General features: G+C 43.8%; 1 long non-coding RNA gene across 1 annotated transcript; it reads left to right on the top strand.

Annotated features, from left to right (window-relative positions):
- The first annotated feature begins 6403 nt into the window (after positions 1-6403).
- On the top strand, positions 6404-13327 carry LOC113461556. The gene is made up of 5 exons (XR_005508079.1): positions 6404-6821; positions 6944-7051; positions 7259-7367; positions 7475-7859; positions 13177-13327. It is a non-coding gene; the product is annotated as an uncharacterized LOC113461556 (long non-coding RNA).
- The last annotated feature ends 5052 nt before the right edge of the window (positions 13328-18379 follow it).

Raw genomic sequence — 18379 nt, 5'->3', positions numbered from 1 at the left:
TGGCACATCACCCACCTCAGGTTGAAGCAATCAAGTATCGGCCAATGGCGGTCAACTCTACAAGAAAAAGGTCAGAACTGGTTTCCACCTCTATTTCTCCTTTCTTTCCTCTTTTTGTAGTTATGAACGGAAGATAATTGGCAAATAGGCTCATAAATTTATTCTTCATATCTTGCAGTTGCTTCAACAAGCAAGGGATGTTATACTTGTAAGGACCCACATTTTTGGTGGGCTTGGGCCGGCCCAATACGTGAAAAAGGGGGAGGGAGTCTCCCAATTGAAATGCCCTCCCTCCCCTGTTTCGAAAATACCTCCCCTCCTCCCGAATCCACCGGATAGGAAGATCTTAGGGTGATAAAAACCCTAGCAATCGGGCCGAGATCTCCTCCTCTCCCTAGGGCATCAACCGAGAGGCTTCCACAAAAAAAAAAAGAAGAAGAAGAAAGAAAAGAAGAGGGGAGATTGGGGTTCTAAACTTGTTGCGGAAGGGATCGGACCAATCGCCGTCGATCCGGTCGGGAGGATCTCGCCGGAGGCAAGGTGAGTCGTTCCTTCTTCTTCTTCGGTCTCTAAGCCTCTTGAACACGGCCGGCGAGCCGTTGGATTTGGAGACAAGGAGCCCGGTTGCCTCGTTCTCCTTCCGTTCGACCGCCATCGTCAGGGGGTGGCGCGTGGCCGGCCGTCGCCGGGCGTGGCGCATGGCCGACACCACGATAGGGGCCGTCGACCGCTGGGGTCGCCGGCCACAGGTGGCCACTGCCACCGAGCATGCCCACGAGGAGAATAGAAAGGAGAGGGAGAGAGAGAGAGAGAGAGAGAGAGAGAGAGAGAGCCACTCGTCTTTACTTTCCCCTTCTCTCTCTCTCTAGTTTATCTCTAGATGGGGCCCTCTCTCCCTCTAAACTTAGTTCCCGGGAGTTCATTGTTTTGAGGGCTCTACATAGTCTTGGAAATGCTAGATTTTAGAGGACCCTTTAGAGGATTAAACAGGGGTCCTGGATTATCATATGTCTTGAGTAAATTTTAATGATGATTTGACTCTGTAGAGGAACAATCTATTGGGCGGGAGGAACGTTGAGCGGAGTCATGTGCGTTCCGGTTTATAGATCGCCGTGAGAGCGGGTGATTAGTTGTCTGAGTTTTCAATAAAGGTTAAGATTCCTTGTACGCCAATCCTACATGATATAAATATTTTGCACTATATATATGTTTGATATGCTATGATCCAGACAAAGCAAAAAAAATAGTTTATATTAAATTATATTTTGGTCGTGTTGGCTTGTGATTGGAATTATGATGGATGCATATATGTGTATAACCTATATCTGCATAATTGGATTTATGGATGTGGTGGCATGGACTAACTATGTTATATTGATTGCCCTGTCACGGGCTGGAAACGTGACCATGGTTAGTCTAGGTCGGATAAAGTGGAAAAGGGAATGGATGTGTGTTTGTGAATTGATTAAATGAACAGGGACTTTGGGCTTATCTCGTTATTATTGATTGCCCCATCACAGGCTGGAAATGTGATATTATCGATTGCCCCGTCACAGGCTGGAAATGTGATACTATCGATTGCCCCGTCACAGGCTGGAAATGTGACACTATCGATTGCCCCATCACAGGCCGGAAATGTGATACTATTGATTGCCCCGTCACGGGCCGGAAACGTGATCGGGATGTAGCCCAAAGTCGGAAAGATAATTGATCCGGATCAAGTTAACATGGAATAGGAAGAAAAAGCATTGAAAATAGTCATAGTGATTTATAAGCTATATATATACTATATCATTCTTATGTGGCCAGACTTTCATTGATCTTTGATGTATAATTATGGACTTTTATTGATGCTTGATGTTCATAATTATATTGATTATTTGAGTCTTATGGAAACTGTTTATGATTTCATAAAATGTGCATCGATTTGTCGTGGTTTTCGAATTCATATTATTATTGTGTTGGTATGGATGTGTAGGGATTCTTACTGGGCTATAAAGCTCACCCCCCTCTTCTTCTTTTTCTTTACCAGAGTTGCAGGATGCATAGATTTGGATGGGATGGGCGCAGAGTGCGAGTACCAGAGTTATTAGTTAGTTAGTTTGTTTATCCTTCTTTGATGTCGATGAACATTTGAAGACTTTGTAATTAAACCAATTTGTTTATTTGGACATGTCGGATTTGTCTATTTGAATTATTAAATTAGTTGTGGATTTATTGGAATTTTTGTTAATCATAGGCCTTGCATGATCTTTAGGGCACTGCTCTAGGGCTCATGCGGCCGGTCGCGTACCGGACCCGGATGCTGGGTTCGGGGCGTGACAGAGTGGTATCAGAGCTTAAGGTTAAGGTATCCTAAGGTTTAGGTTCAGATGAGTGTGAGTGGGAAATTATGATAGAAAAACTACCAGAGCCTTGGTTTATAAGCACTTGAGATTGTAGCAGAAATGATATTATAATCTAAGGTTTAAGAACACTAAGGACTGTGGCCTTAGTGGCATTAAAGTTTGACGTTTAAGATAATTGGGGATAGTGACAAATCAAAATCTGAGTATATGTTTAAGATCACTAGGTATTGTGACAGGAATATATCATAGCTTAAGGTTATGATCACTTGGAACATGACAATTAAATTCAGTGCTTAAGATGTAAGATCACTGGGCATTGTGATAAAATGTATGCATCGGATTTGGTTTTTGATGAGTGTGGAAGAAAAGTATAAATTGTCTTTGATCATGATAAGAGGGGTTTGACCTAAGATAAGTGTAGGAAGGTCAACAATGGCATATCGGCTATACCATGCTCATATATTATTTAAATGACTTGAAAGTTCAAACTTGATATAGGTTTTGATGTGATTGTACTTTTGATTTTGTTGCTAATTATTAGAGTAAGATTTGTACGTAGATCTTCCATAGTATTGAAGTGAGCTAAGAAGATTTCATAATATTGAAAGAAATGTTCTTCGAAGTTGAATATGTTGGTGAATCTATATGTGGTATTGGTATGTTTGGATATTTTAAATAGGTGTATTTCTATTGGTGGGTTAGATTCTTAAGGCTAGTATGCAAATTGGTGGAGAATTCTAATTATTTGAATTTGTATATTCAGATTGGGCTACTGAAATTTTTTCCATAATTGTTGGAGACTATTGGATGTGTTAACTTGAACACAAGTCTAGATTTATAATCTAACCAGGAATCTTTGTAAAATACAATATTGGGTAGAGATTTCGATTTTGAGATGCTTATATGAGTTATCGCATGTAGCATTGATGTTAAACATTAAGAATCTTAGTGAAGAAAGATTTGGAGGATAATGGAGTTAATTCTATTCATAGTAATATTGTCTCAATAACTTCTAACCCATTGAATTTGAAGTATTTTTTTTTTTTTGAAACAAGATCAACGTAGATTGTCTAATCGAATTGCTGAGGAAATTCAAGGTTAACTTATTTTAAGTTAAATCTAGATATTTTGAATTCTAAAATGGTTGTGAATATTATATAGTAACCTTAAACTTGATTAATGGCTTGAGGGTTAGCTATGGTTAGTATACTCTACATAAATTGAGGACAGAGAGATCTGGAGGTTCTGCTCAATTAAAGTTTTGAAGATTTTTCTTACTCCCAGTGCAAAGTGATATTTCGGTCATAAATCATTTAGAGGCTCTAGAGTATTTAATGAATTAGATCAGAGTGCGCAGCGGAAGTATGGTGGTTTGAGTTATTTTGAAACTGGTTAAGGACATTAATATTTGATCTAAAAGGTATTATGATGGAACACTTGATTTAGTTTCTAGCAGAGGAGAATATTATTGATTCTATGGATGATCTAGAGGTAGCTATGCAATTTTCACCAGTGGGTTCTCCTATTGTTGACAATTTTTGGGAGAACCTTGGGCATCTTAAATTTAGCGTTAATGGTTGGTGATTTCTTGTTTGATCTTAGATTTGGAATATTTTAACATGGATCTCCTATTTTGTTGGGATGATGTGGGCGAGAGAAATTATTAGGCCCAGAGATAGTGCAATAAACCATAGATAAGTTGCAAGTGATCAGAGAACGACTTCGTACAGCTTAGAGTCGTCAAAAGAGTTATGCTGATAATAGGAGGAGAAAACTGAAATTTTAAATTAGGGATCATGTTTTCTTGAGAGTGTCATCCACTAGAGGAGTGATGAGATTTGGGGTTCATGGTAAATTGAGCTCTAAGTATGTGGTCTATTTGAGATTTCGGACAAGGTTGGAGAGGTGGCATCGGCTCTACCACCGACTTTATCCAGTGTGCACAATGTTTTTCATGTGTCAATGTTGAAGAAATATGTCCCAGATCCGAGTCATGTGGTAGCATATGAGCCATTACATCTTCAGGAGGATTTGACCTATGAGGAGTTTCCGATACGAATTGTGGACAGAAAAGATCAGGTATTACGACACCGAACCATTCCTTTTGTAAAGGTACAATGGAATAATCATACGGAAAGAGAGGCTACTTGGAAGCTCGAAGAAGAGATGAAAGTCAAATACCCACAGCTTTTTGAAACCTCAGGTATGTCAATTTCGAGGACGAAATTTTTTTTTAGGGAGAGAGAATGTAAGGACCCACATTTTTGGTGGGCTTGGGCCGGCCCAATACGTGAAAAAGGGGGAGGGAGTCTCCTGATTGAAATGCCCTCCCTCCCCTGTTTCGAAAATACCTCCCCTCCTCCCGAATCCACCGGAAAGGAGGATCTTAGGGTGATAAAAACCCTAGCAATCGGGCCGAGATCTCCTCCTCTCCCTAGGGCATCAACCGAGAGGCTTCCACAAAAAAAAAAGAAGAAGAAGAAAGAAAAGAAGAGGGGAGATTGGGGTTCTAAACTTGCTGCGGAAGGGATCGGACCAATCGCCGTCGATCCGGTCGGAAGGATCTCGCCGGAGGCAAGGTGAGTCGTTCCTTCTTCTTCTTCGGTCTCTAAGCCTCTTGAACACGGCCGGCGAGCCGTTGGATTTGGAGACAAGGAGCCCGGTTGCCTCGTTCTCCTTCCGTTCGACCGCCATCGTCAGGGGGTGGCGCGTGGCCGGCCGTCGCCGGGCATGGCGCATGGCCGACACCACGATAGGGGCCGTCGACCGCTGGGGTCGCCGGCCACAGGTGGCCACTGACACCGAGCATGCCCACGAGGAGAATAGAAAGGAGAGGGAGAGAGAGAGAGAGAGAGGGAGAGCCACTCGTCTTTACTTTCCCCTTCTCTCTCTAGTTTATCTCTAGATGGGGCCCTCTCTCCCTCTAAACTTAGTTTTGGGGAGTTCATTGTTTTGAGGGCTCTACATAGTCTTGGAAATGTTAGATTTTAGAGGACCCTTTAGAGGATTAAACAGGGGTCCTGGATTATCATATGTCTTGAGTAAATTTTAATGATGATTTGACTCTGTAGGGGAACAATCTATTGGACGGGAGGAACGCTGAGCGGAGTCCTGTGCGTTCCGGTTTATAGATCACCGTGAGAGCGGGTGATTAGTTGTCTGAGTTTTCAATAAAGGGTAAGATTCCTTGTACGCCAATCCTACATGATATAAATATTTTGCGCTATATATATGTTTGATATGCTATGATCCAGACAAAGCAAAAAAAATAGTTTATATTAAATTATATTTTGGTCGTGTTGGCTTGTGATTGGAATTATGATGGATGCATGTATGTGTATAACCTATATCTGCATAATTGGATTTATGGATGTGGTGGCATGGACTAACCATGTTATATTGATTGCCATGTCACAGGCTGGAAATGTGACCATGGTTAGTCTAGGTCGGATAAAGTGGAAAAGGAAATGGATGTGTGTTTGTGAATTGATTAAATGAACAGGGACTTTGGGCTTATCTCGTTATTATTGATTGCCCCATCACAAGCTGGAAATGTGATATTATCGATTGCCCCGTCACAGGCTGGAAATGTGATACTATCGATTGCCCCGTCACAGGCTGGAAATGTGACACTATCGATTGCCCCATCACAGGACGAAAATGTGATACTATCGATTGCCCCGTCACGGGCCGGAAACGTGACCGGGATGTAGCCCAAAGTCGGAAAGATAATTGATCCGGATCAAGTTAACATGGAATAGGAAGAAAAAGCATTAAAAATAGTCATAGTGATTTATAAGCTATATATATACTATATCATTCTTATGTGGCCAGACTTTCATTGATCTTTGATGTATAATTATGGACTTTTATTGATGCTTGATGTTCATAATTATATTGATTATTTGAGTCTTATGGAAACTGTTTATGATTTCATAAAATGTGCATCGATTTGTCGTGGTTTTCGAATTCATATTATTATTGTGTTGGTATGGATGTGTAGGAATTCTTACTGGGCTGTAAAGCTCACCCCCCTCTTCTTCTTTTTCTTTACCAGAGTTGCAGGATGCATAGATTTGGATGGGATGGGCGCAGAGTGCGAGTACCAGAGTTATTAGTTAGTTAGTTTGTTTATCCTTCTTTGATGTCGATGAACATTTGAAGACTTTGTAATTGAACCAATTTGTTTATTTGGACATGTCAGATTTGCCTATTTGAATTATTAAATTAGTTGTGGATTTATTGGAATTTTTGTTAATCATAGGCCTTGCATGATCTTTAGGGCACTGCTCTAGGGCTCATGCGGCCGGTCGCGTACCGGACCCGGGTGCTGGGTTCGGGGCGTGACAATACTACTTGGCAACTATTTGATACTCTGCATCATTCTCATCCTTTCAGCTACATAATCTCATGACCTTACCTTCAAGAGAGGATATCTGATACCAGTTGGAGTTTAAAATTGCTCAAACAGAAGTGCGTATCATACCATCATTAGGATGAATTTCTTAATTTTACCGAACCCAATAAGATATTGTTTTCATGATGTGGTCTGATATCTATCTGATCTTAATTTTCTTCTTTTCTTTCACAAGCAGATTGATATCTCGGTACAGGATTGGCACATTCTCCTTCAACGCCAGTATGTCTCGTCTTCAACAACGTCAAGCAACAGCATAATGACATGCAAAAAGAAGTTTTGAGAGGTAATTCGCTATCAGATCCGCAACTAGTGAAATCTAAGAAGAAAAAATAGTTTTACTAGTTGCTTGGGAGGGGGCAAATTTGGTGATAATTTATTCTCAAAAGTAAAAGGTTGCTTGGTGAAAAATATCCTTCCACCTTTTGATTTTTTTGATCTATCATCCTGTTTGTTTTTATATCCTTCCTTTCGCTTTTGTATGATCTAGCAGGCCCAACAGACCCGCTTTAAGTCCTTGTTTCTGAAGGCTTCCATCCAAGTGTATTCGTAGCTGGGGTTCCAGCACAGTCATATATAGCACAAGCAATTACCCATCTACGGTATGAATTCTAAAAACCACTAGTTGGAAACAATGCATTAATATACAATTATGAGTACAGAGACTAAATAGGAAAGTCAAGACTAAGTCTCTCTGGTTGTCATGCAGACGAAGGATTGATGACAGCAAGATACCGATGGTCCAGTTCTCATTGTTTCACAAGCTTAAGCAGAAGAATTTAGCATTTTTTGCTTCTATTAGCCTCCCGCTAAAATCACTATTGACATGCATTTGAACAGGACCTCACGAACAACTTCCATCCAGGCATGCAGTTGGATCATGATTGTCATACTGGAGAACTTTTTTCGTCAACTTTGTTGGAACCGATGATGTCTTTGCCGGTGAAAGTTCATATGTATTTGATTTCTGAGTTCTATTTATCTATTGTCATCTTTGTTTTCATACCTTTTATTTGCTTCTTTTGCTATTGAAAGTTTATGATCCAACCTCAAAGTTTTTGCTAGAAGCAATGAGATTGGAAGATCAAGCACAGGTATATAGCCCATATGTGATATTATTTTTAATAACCCTAATTGTGAACAAGCATTATCTCAACTTTTCAGTCGCTAATGTTCTTAACCAGCAAAGCTGAATCTGTACTTCTTGTTACCACTAGTGCATATGCTGCGTGTACATGATCACACAGCACGTGGCTCTCTTTGATATTCAAAGTATTTCACAGGGATGGGTAAAGAGGTATAAAAGGATGACAATAGAGGAGATAATGAGTTAGAGAGAGTATATGAGAATGAACAGTGTCTGATACATTGCTACAGTATCTGGCACACAGTTCCTACTTCTCTATTTCTTCACACACGAAACAGAGTCTCTTACAGCCCTTTTATACACAGTCAGATCCAATGATCCGTTATGGAAATAACAGAATGCAGTTACACTGAATACTCTGGAACCTGGGAGAAGAGATCAGTTGGGAATATTCTGGAAAACAGAGGAACATATGAAGCTTGCAGTGAGTTCGAGTGACTGTGGAGCAGGAATCATTAGTTGATGAAACAGCAGTAAGATGGTCATCTTAAGACCCCCCCTCAAGCGGAGAGTGGGGAGCAACTCTCAGCTTGGAACAGATCAAGCGATGACGAGCCGTAGGAAGAGATTTAGTAAAAATATCTGCTGGCTGATCTTGAGTAGAGATATGAGAGAGATGAATCTCTTTGGACTGCAGTTTCTCCCGAATGAAATGATAATCCACCTCAATGTGTTTGGTTCGAGCATGGAAGACAGGATTGGCCGCGAGAGCCATGGCTGAAATGCTGTCTGAGTAGAGGACAGTGGAATCAGTAATGGAGACACCAAGTTCTTGGAGAAGACGCCGAAGCCAGACCAGTTCCTGAGTGGTAACAGCCATAGCCCTGTACTCAGCCTCCGTCGAGGATCGGGCGACAGTTGGCTGCTTCTTGGCACACCAAGAGAGAAGGTTGTAGCCGAGGAAGATACAAAACCCAGAGGTGGAACGGCGATCCTGTGCATCGCCGGCCCAATCGGAGTCACAGTAAGCGGTGAGTTGAAGAGAGCTACGTTTATAGTGTAAGCAGTAATCAATGGTCCCTTGAACATAACGGAGGATGTGTTTAAGGTATTGAAAGTGCAATTGGAGTGGATGATGCATGAACTGACATACAAAATTCACAGCAAATGAAAGATCGGGCCGAGTGATTGTCAGATATTGTAATGAGCCAGCGAGACTCCGATAAAACTCAGCATCTGAAAATGGGGCAGAGAGATCAGTGAAAGAAGACTTCTTAGTCGGAAGAGGAGAAGCAAGAGATTTGCAATTCGCCATGCCAGCCCGCTGTAAGAGCTTCTGAGCATACTGAGATTGACTGAGTCGGACGCCGTCTGCATCAAAAAAGAAGCGAATACCCAGAAAATAGGATAGCTGACCCAAATCCTTCATTTTGAATTGGGAATGAAGCTGATGAAGAAGAGTAGTAATTGCAGCAGAATCGTTTCCAGTGAGGAGGATGTCATCAACATATATTAGTATGTAAATAATTGTGGTGTCCTGCTGATATAGGAAAAGAGAGGGATCTGCCGAGCTGGAACGAAAATGATGCTTGAGAAGAAACCCAGAAAAGGTGGCAAACCACTGCCGTGGGGCCTGTTTCAGACCATAAATGGACTTTTTGAGCTGACGGACATGAGTAGGATGCTCTGGATCCTTGAACCCTCTTGGTTGTTCCATAAAGACAAGTTCATCAAGATGTCCATGGAGAAAGGCATTGGACACATCGAGCTGTTTGATGGACCAGCCCGAGTGTAAGGCAAGAAGAACAAGCACTCGGATGGTTGGAAATTTCGCCACAGGACTGAAAGTTTCATGATAATCCAGACCATACTCCTGTTTGAATCCCTGAGCAACTAAACGAGCCTTGTACCTTGCTAGGGAGCCATCAGAATGACGCTTGATCTTATAAGTCCATCGACAGCCAAGGATATTTTGATCAGAAGAGCGAGGAACGAGAGTCCATGTCTGCTGATCAACCAAAGCATTGAATTCAGAAGACATTGCCGCGCGCCAGTTAGGATCAACATTTGCCACGGAGAAGCAAGTTGGTTCCTGATCACCAGCATCCACACTGAGAAGGGAGAAAATTTGCTTTGGTCGAAGGGACCCTGTCTTGGACCTTGTAACCATGGGATGCCTAACAGGAGGAGAGAATACAGAGGAACAGGAAGGACTTTCAGACTGTGGAGGGGAGATGGAAGATAGAGGTGCAGTGGAGTTTGAAAACGAAGATGATGAAGTAAAGGTGGGGGAATGAGTAGTGATGGTCTTGGACTGGGAAGAAGTTGACAGAGTAGGAAGCTGAGAGGGAGGAACAAGTAAGGGCGTGGGAAGTAGAGGTGTTGATGAGATGGGGGAGTGAACAGAATGAGCAAAAGGGAAGAAGGACTCATTGAAACGAACATGGCGGGAGATGTAGACCCGGCCATTGGATGGATCATAGCAGTGATACCCTTTATGATTAGGGGAGTAACCAATGAAGACACAAGGTAGAGACCGGGGTGAGAACTTGGAAGGATGCTGAGGACGTATCCAAGGAAAACATTGGCAACCAAAAACACGAAGAAAGCCGTAATCTGGAGAACGCTGATACAGAATTTGAAAAGGAGACTTGTGTTGCAGATTTGGAGTTGGGAGACAATTGATTAAGTAAGCGGCAGTTAAGAGTGCTTCAACCCAGAATTGATGGGGAAGAGAAGAATGAAAGAGAAGACTCCTGACCATTTCTAGGAGCTGGCGATGTTTGCGTTCGGCACTCCCGTTTTGTTCAGGAGTATAGGGAGACGAGCGTTGATGAACAATGCCAGACGCAGCAAACAGATGATGAAAGCGAGAGTTAACAAATTCCCCACCACCATCAGAACGAAAGACTTTGATAGTGGTGGAAAATTGATTTTCAACTAAAGTTTTAAATTCAACAAACTTAGAAAATACATCTGATTTCAATGCTAATGGATACACCCAGATGAATTTTGAAAAGTCATCCATGAACACAACATAGTAATGTAAACCAGTGGAGGAATTCATAGGAGAAGGTCCCCAGACATCAGAGTGTATAAGATCGAGTGGACGTCGGGAGATGGAATTGCTGGTGGAGAAAGGAAGTTTGTGTCCCTTGGCCATGTTGCAGAATTGACAAGAGGCAGTGTCGACGGATGAGGAGGCAATGGAAGTGTCCTTGAGTATTTGCAGCAAGGTGGAGGCAGCTGGATGGCCAAGACGGAGATGCCAAAGCGAGGGCGAGAGCTTTGTAGACACGAAGGCAGTGGAGCGAGAAGAGGGAGTAGTAGGCGAAATGAAGGAGAAAGGGATCCTGTAAAGCCCCTCAGTGCAGCGTCCCTGGAACAAGATCTTGCCTGATGCTTTGTCCTTGATAACACAACCATCAGAATTAAAGTGAAGGGTGCAGTGATTATCAACAGCTAACTTGTAGACTGATAGCAGATTGTGAGAAATGTTTGGAGCATGCAGCAGTTCAGAGAGTGTAAAATTGTGAGTTGGGGTGCAGAGAATACCAGTCCCTGATTGTATAATAGGGATTGAAGAGCCATTGCCCACTGTGATCCTATCTGAGCCCTGATATGAAGAAGCATCTGAAAGTGACAGTGGTTCGGAAGTGATATGTGAGGTAGCACCACTGTCGATAACCCAGTCACGTGAGACAGAGGAAGAAGAAGGTGTAGAAAGAAGCGCCTGCTGATTTGACTGTCTGGGAGGAGAGGAATTGTAGTTTGGATTCATTCGGAACCAGCAATGAATTGCAGTGTGTCCTCTTTTGCCACAAATTTGGCAGTCAATGAGAACTCGGAAATCCTGCCGAGGTCCAGGAGAACTCCAATTGCTGTCCCATTTGTTGTTGGAGTAAGTACTCCTTGCTCGGCCACGTCCTCTGGATGTAAAGAAAGATCTACCTCGACCTCGTCCCCTAATGGCTGAAAGTGCAAAGGAATCGGCAGAGGATTGTTGCTTTTCTCTGGATAAGATGATGAGTTCCTCGCTGCAAAGCAGAGCATAGAGCTCATCCAGTGTGAGAGAGGCGGACCGAGTGCGAATTGATGTAGCAAAGGCATCATATGAAGGCGGTAGCCCATTAAGGATGTACAGAATGACATCTTCAGTATCAATTGTGGAACCAGCAGCTGATAGAGCATCGACTTTTTGCCGAACTTCATGGAGAAACTGCTGCATCGGAAGATCCATTTTCTTTATGTTGTGCAACTCATTTTTGAGTTGCATTACATGACTCCTTGTAGCCGAATTTAATCGACATTCTAAGGTAGTCCAGATCTGAAAGCAGTGATCTAGATTGATCACGTATGGTAAGATAGAAGAAGAAATGGTGGAGTTAATGGCAGAAGCTAAGAACTGGTCTGTCAGCAACCAGAGTTCATAGCTTCTGTTCTTATCGGTAATAGAAGATGGAACACAGGTGGAAGTACCATCTAAAAATCCAAAGAAGCCACTCGCTTTGAAAAGACGAGTAACTTGAGACCTCCAGGTGAGATAGTTATCGGATTGGAGCTGGGTGGAAACTAGATTCTGTATTTTTGAAATCAAGAATTTCAACCTGGGAGAAGTTAAGGGATCATCTAAGGATCCTGATGATTCAGCTGACCTGGTGACTTGCTCAGATCCAGGAGACTCCATTTGATCGTTGTCTAGTGGAGGAAGAACCACTTCTAGAGAGAAAGGCGTTAGAACCTCCTGCTCTGATACCATAAAGAGGTATAAAAGGATGACAATAGAGGAGATAATGAGTTAGAGAGAGTATATGAGAATGAACAGTGTCTGATACATTGCTACAGTACACACAGTTCCTACTTCTCTATTTCTTCACACACGAAACAGAGTCTCTTACAACCCTTTTATACACAGTCAGATCCAATGATCCGTTATGGAAATAACAGAATGCAGTTACACTGAATACTCTGGAACCTGGGAGAAGAGATCAGTTGGGAATATTCTGGAAAACAGAGGAACATATGAAGCTTGCAGTGAGTTCGAGTGACTGTGGAGCAGGAATGATTAGTTGATGAAACAGCAGTAAGATGGTCATCTTAAGAATGGGCAGCAGAATTCAGCATGCTGCCTTCTGCTTGCCACCCGCCACGCATAATTAATGAGATGGATTTTTCTTCTTCATGCAAGGATCTTTAATTGTAGTTTATAGGGTTATAAGGCATGAAATTATTTCAGAAATTTTATTTGGTGTATAAGATGCTGCCATTTTTATGGCCTTCATAAAACTTGCTGCATCACACTGTGTAATCTTTTAATGGAGCAGGGTATCAAAAGCTGGACTGGTTGTGAAGCAATGTACATACAACAAATCGCTTGAATTACTGATCCTTCCTTGGAAAATAAAATGTCCCAGTAGGTGAGAATTATACATATGTAATTTAAGCATGGCGGACTAGTAGTTATGTTGTTTTCTCTTTTTTGTCTTAATCATTTCTATTGTTTTGTATTTTTGTATAGTAAATCAGGTGTATGAGCCTGATCAATATTATATTTCCCTTTTCGCTAAAGGATATTGTGCTAGAGGTAGTAAGACTGGAATTCGCCTTCGCACAATTACAATTGTTGTCGATGCCCACGCCGGAACCCACTCACACCAGCGCCGCAACCGACGTCGGACAAGCGAAGAGAGATACAAACGGATAAGCACTCTCTCGCTCCCTCGACTCCGGACTCAAGGATCACCTCTTCGCTCCGCCTACGAAGGGCAAAAGATTACCCCTGGTATCAGTAGGGTAAAACACTTGAGCACCGCAACGGATTATCACAGATTAAAGGAAAGGGAAGGAAGAAAAACAGCAAAGCAAACACAAAGATGTAACGAGGTTCGGCTACAAATAGCCTACGTCCTCCACCGCTCCAAATCTCAACTAGGATGAACAGATTACAGAGATAGCACACACCCGAACGATCACAAGCGATCGATCTACAAGAGATTCACACAGAATTCCCTTTGCACAAGAAGTACGATCCCAATCCTCTTCTTCTCTAGAACCCTAGCCTCACAAACAAGAGTCTCTCTCAAAATACGGCCAATCCCATAACCCTAGGGCTCTCATGAGTCCTATATATAGTCTCAAGACCTTCGAATGATCATAGCCGTCGAAACGCCAACAAAACACCAAAAGGAAACTCATCCGTATGATTTCCCGCGAGCCCGAGTCGACTCGGCTGAAGTCCGAGTCGACTCTGGCACGTCTGAACAACTTCCAGTTTAACTGGCACGATCTCGAGTCGACTCGACTGTGGCTCGAGTCGACTCGACGATGCTCCGAGTCGACTCGACTGTAGTTCGAGTCGACTCTGACAATCCAGACAGAAACATGGTTTTTGCGGCTTTCTCCTCTCGAGTCGACTCGACAGACCGCGAGTCGACTCGACTGTTCCCGAGTCGACTCGACTGTAGCTCGAGTCGACTCCGACAGTCCACCAGACAGAACTATGCAAAATTGATTCTCCTTCAATTCTCTTCATCACCAAAGGTCTCCACATACCCCAACAATCTCCCACTTGGAGACCTTGGGTATATCCTCTTGTTACTTGGTTCTCCTCTGTGCTCCCACTGAAACTGGATCATCCTAGTGAGATCGGTACGATGCCTCCTCAACGTCTTCAAGCATGAAGACCAACAGAAGCTGAACAGCTCCTCAGCTTCTCCACCGTGACGACCTTCGTCAACATATCTGCAGGATTCTGACTTGTATGAATCTTTTCCAACTTGACGAGTCCCTGCTCGAGCAATGACCTCACGAAGTGGTACCGTATGTCAATATGCTTCGTCCTTGAATGAAAAGCTGAATTCTTCGCCAGATGAATTGCACTTTGACTGTCTGAATATAACATGCAATCCTTCTGTTCCTTCCCAAGCTCCTTCATCAAGCCTTGAAGCCATATTAGTTCCTTGCACGCCTCTGTGGCTGCCACATACTCCGCCTCCGTAGTCGACAATGCAACAACTGGTTGCAACCTGGAAATCCAACTGACGGCTCCACTGCCCAAGGTGAACAAGTACCCTGTCGTGCTTCTCCTGCCGTCCAAGTCCCCTGCCATGTCTGAGTCCACATAGCCCTGTAACCGGATCTCAGAACCTCCATAGCACAATGACATGTGCTCAGTGCCTTTCAGATACCTCAGTATCCATTTGACCGCGCGCCAATGCTCCAAGCCTGGGCAGCTCATGAAGCGACTCACAACTCCCACTGCTTGAGCAATGTCTGGTCTCGTACACACCATAGCGTACATCAAGCTCCCCACTGCCGATGCATACGGGATTTTTGACATATTGAGCTCCTCCACCCGCGTCTTCGGACTTTGCCCTTTTGAGAGCTTAAAATGGGCACCCAGCGGTGTGCCAACAGGTTTGGCACCCTCCATGCAGAATCTCTTGAGTACACGGCTGATGTACTCCGCCTGAGATAGTCTGAGGATATGTTTAGACCTATCTCTGCTGATCCGCATCCCAAGGATCTGTTTTGCTGCTCCTAGATCCTTCATTGCAAATTTTCTTGACAGCTTCAGCTTCAATTTTGCAATCTCATGCATGCTAGCTCCTGCAACTAACATGTCATCAACATACAATAGCAAGATAATGTAAGATGTACCGAAGTCCCGAAAGTAGCAACAGTGATCCTCCTGACATCTCCTGTATCCTATCTCAAGCATGTAACTATCGAACTTGAGATACCATTGTCTGGGTGCCTGTTTCAAACCATAGAGGCTTTTCTTTAGTTTGCAGACTAAGTCACCCGTGCCAGCTGCAATGTATCCCTCCGGCTGCTGCATATATATCTCTTCATCGAGATCTCCGTGGAGAAAGGCCGTCTTCACATCAAGCTGCTCTAAGTGAAGATCCTCTACCGCCACCATGCTCAGCACCGCTCGAATAGTACTCATCTTGACTACAGGAGAAAAGATCTCTGTGAAGTCGATACCTGCTCTCTGCTGAAATCCTTTTACAACCAGCCTGGCCTTGTATCGCTTCTTCCCACCCTGCTCTTCCTTCAGCCTGTAAACCCATTTGTTTGACAGTGCTTTCTTCCCCTTGGGCAGATCCACCAAATCCCACGTTTGATTCTGCTCCAATGACTTCATCTCATCATCCATGGCCAACTCCCACTCCTTCCTGGCATCAGCCTCCAATGCCTCCGTAAAGCATTCAGGTTCGCCATTATCTGTGAGCAACAAATAACTAAGAGTCCCATCATACCTTTGAGGAGGCTTCCCATGAGTACTACGAGTGGACCTTCTTAGTTGTGGAGGGGGTGCCAAATCTTCAGATTCTTGCTCTGACAGAGTCTTCTGACCAGAAACTGTAGACTCCTCTTCAGGATCCACAAAACACGGCTCAACAGGTTTTGTTTCTGGTTCATGGCTCTGCTGTATTTTCTCATTGAATACCACATCATTACTACGAATGATCTTCCTGTGTTCGGGATCCCAAAGCCGGTACCCAAACTGTTGACCTCCGTATCCAACGAAAATACACTTCTTTGATTTGGCGTCTAGTTTGCTTCTTTGACTGGAATCAACATGGACATAACCGGTACAACCGAATACTCGCAAGTGCGCCAAATCAATCTTCTTCGCTGTCCATGCTTCCTCAGGAATCCCAAATTTGAGTTTCTTTGATGGCCCTCTGTTGATCAAGTAGGCAGCAGTGTTAACTGCTTCCGCCCAAAACTGCTGTGGCAATCCAGCATGTATCCTCATACTCCTGGCACGCTCATTAATTGTTCTGTTCATCCTTTCAGCAACTCCATTTTGTTGTGGTGTCCCTGGAACTGTCCTCTGCATGACGATTCCAGCATCTGCACAGTAGTCCTCGAACTCCCTGCTACAATACTCACCACCGTTATCTGATCTCAGGCATTTCAACCTCTTACCTGTCTCTAGTTCTACCATCGCCTGCCATCTCCTGAAGACCCCAAATACTTCTGACTTGTGCTTCAAGAAGAACACCCAAAGCTTCCTGGTAACATCATCAATAAAAGTAACGTAGTACTGAGATCCACCAATGGAAGAAACTGGTGCAGGCCCCCACACGTCCGTGTGCACGAGATCTAGCTTTTCTTGCTTCCGAGGTTTGCCTTCTTTGTTGAATGAAACACGCTTCTGCTTTCCGAGAACACAATCCTCACAGAAGTCCATTTCAACACTCCTGAGACCCTGCAGCTTTTCCAACTGGTGCATCACCTCCAGTCCCTGGTAACTCATGTGCCCAAGTCTACAATGCCATAACTTGGTGTCCACATCTGCTGCAGCAATTCCAATAGAGTTCTCCGTGCCGTTGGCGACATAAAGTGTCCCAACCTTCTTGCCACTAGCCACCGTCAACGAACCTCTGGATATCTTCCACTTATCAGCTGTGAAAGTAGTGTTGTACCCCTGGCTCGCCAACTGTCCAATAGAAATCAGATTCCTCTGCAGTTGAGGCACGTGCCGTACGTCCTCAAGCTCAAGTGAAGATCCAGAAACCAACTTCACTTCCGCGCTTCCCCTTCCTTGTATGGTGCAAGGCTCTCCATCCCCTAGGTAGACTTTGCCAAAGTCTCCCTTCTCATATCCTCCAAGAAGCTTCCGTTGGGATGTAGCATGGAAAGACGCGCCCGAGTCTATCACCCAAGACTCGTCATAGGTAGACAAAGATAGAACGAGGGCATCCATATCACCGTCTTCAGCAAGATTTGCCAGATCCTTGCTAACTCCTTCGATGTGGTCGCCTTGCTTCCCTTTAGGAGATTTGCAATCCCTCCTAAAGTGCCCCGTCTTCCCGCAGTTCCAGCACTTCACTCCCTTGTTCTGAGGTGCTCGAGACCTGCTGGATCTCGACTTCGAGTCGCTTCGAGATCGACCGTCCTTCTTTTGTCTTCCCCGGTCAGAGGTGTTTAGTACACTTCCAGACGACTCCGTAGCTCCAGAAGATTTCCTTCTTGCTTCTTCACTCAGAAGCACTCCCACAACGTCATCAAAAATCAACTTCCCCGTCGCCGAAGAGTTGCTCACCGCCATCACCAGGCCCTCCCAGCTATCAGGCAATCCGGAGAGGATTAGCAATGCCCGAATCTCATCGTCAAAACTAATCTCCACTGACTCCAACTGGGCCGTGAGTCCATTGAACTCGTTGAGGTATTCTGCTACGCTGCCGCCATTTTTCATACGAAGATTAAACAACCTCTTCATGAGAAATACCTTGTTTGATGCTGAGGGTTTCTCGTACATCCGCGACAATGTTGTCATCAACTCCATCGTCGTCTTCTCGTTTTTGATGTTGAATGCCACTTGGGATGCAAGTGACAATCTGATGGTGCCGAGCGTCTTCCGATCGAGGACCTCCCAGTCTTCATCGGACATCTTCTCTGGTTTCTTTGCTCTACCTCCAAGAGGTAAATAGAGATCCTTCTGGTAAAGGTAATCTTCTATTTGCATCTTCCAAAACCCGAAGTTCGTGCCATTGAACTTCTCAATTCGCA

Source organism: Phoenix dactylifera, unplaced genomic scaffold (genome assembly GCF_009389715.1).
Source record: "Phoenix dactylifera cultivar Barhee BC4 unplaced genomic scaffold, palm_55x_up_171113_PBpolish2nd_filt_p 000371F, whole genome shotgun sequence".
NCBI lineage: Eukaryota > Viridiplantae > Streptophyta > Magnoliopsida > Arecales > Arecaceae > Phoenix > Phoenix dactylifera.
Note: the sequence above shows the minus strand (reverse complement) of the source record. Positions and strands in the feature narration are given on the sequence as shown.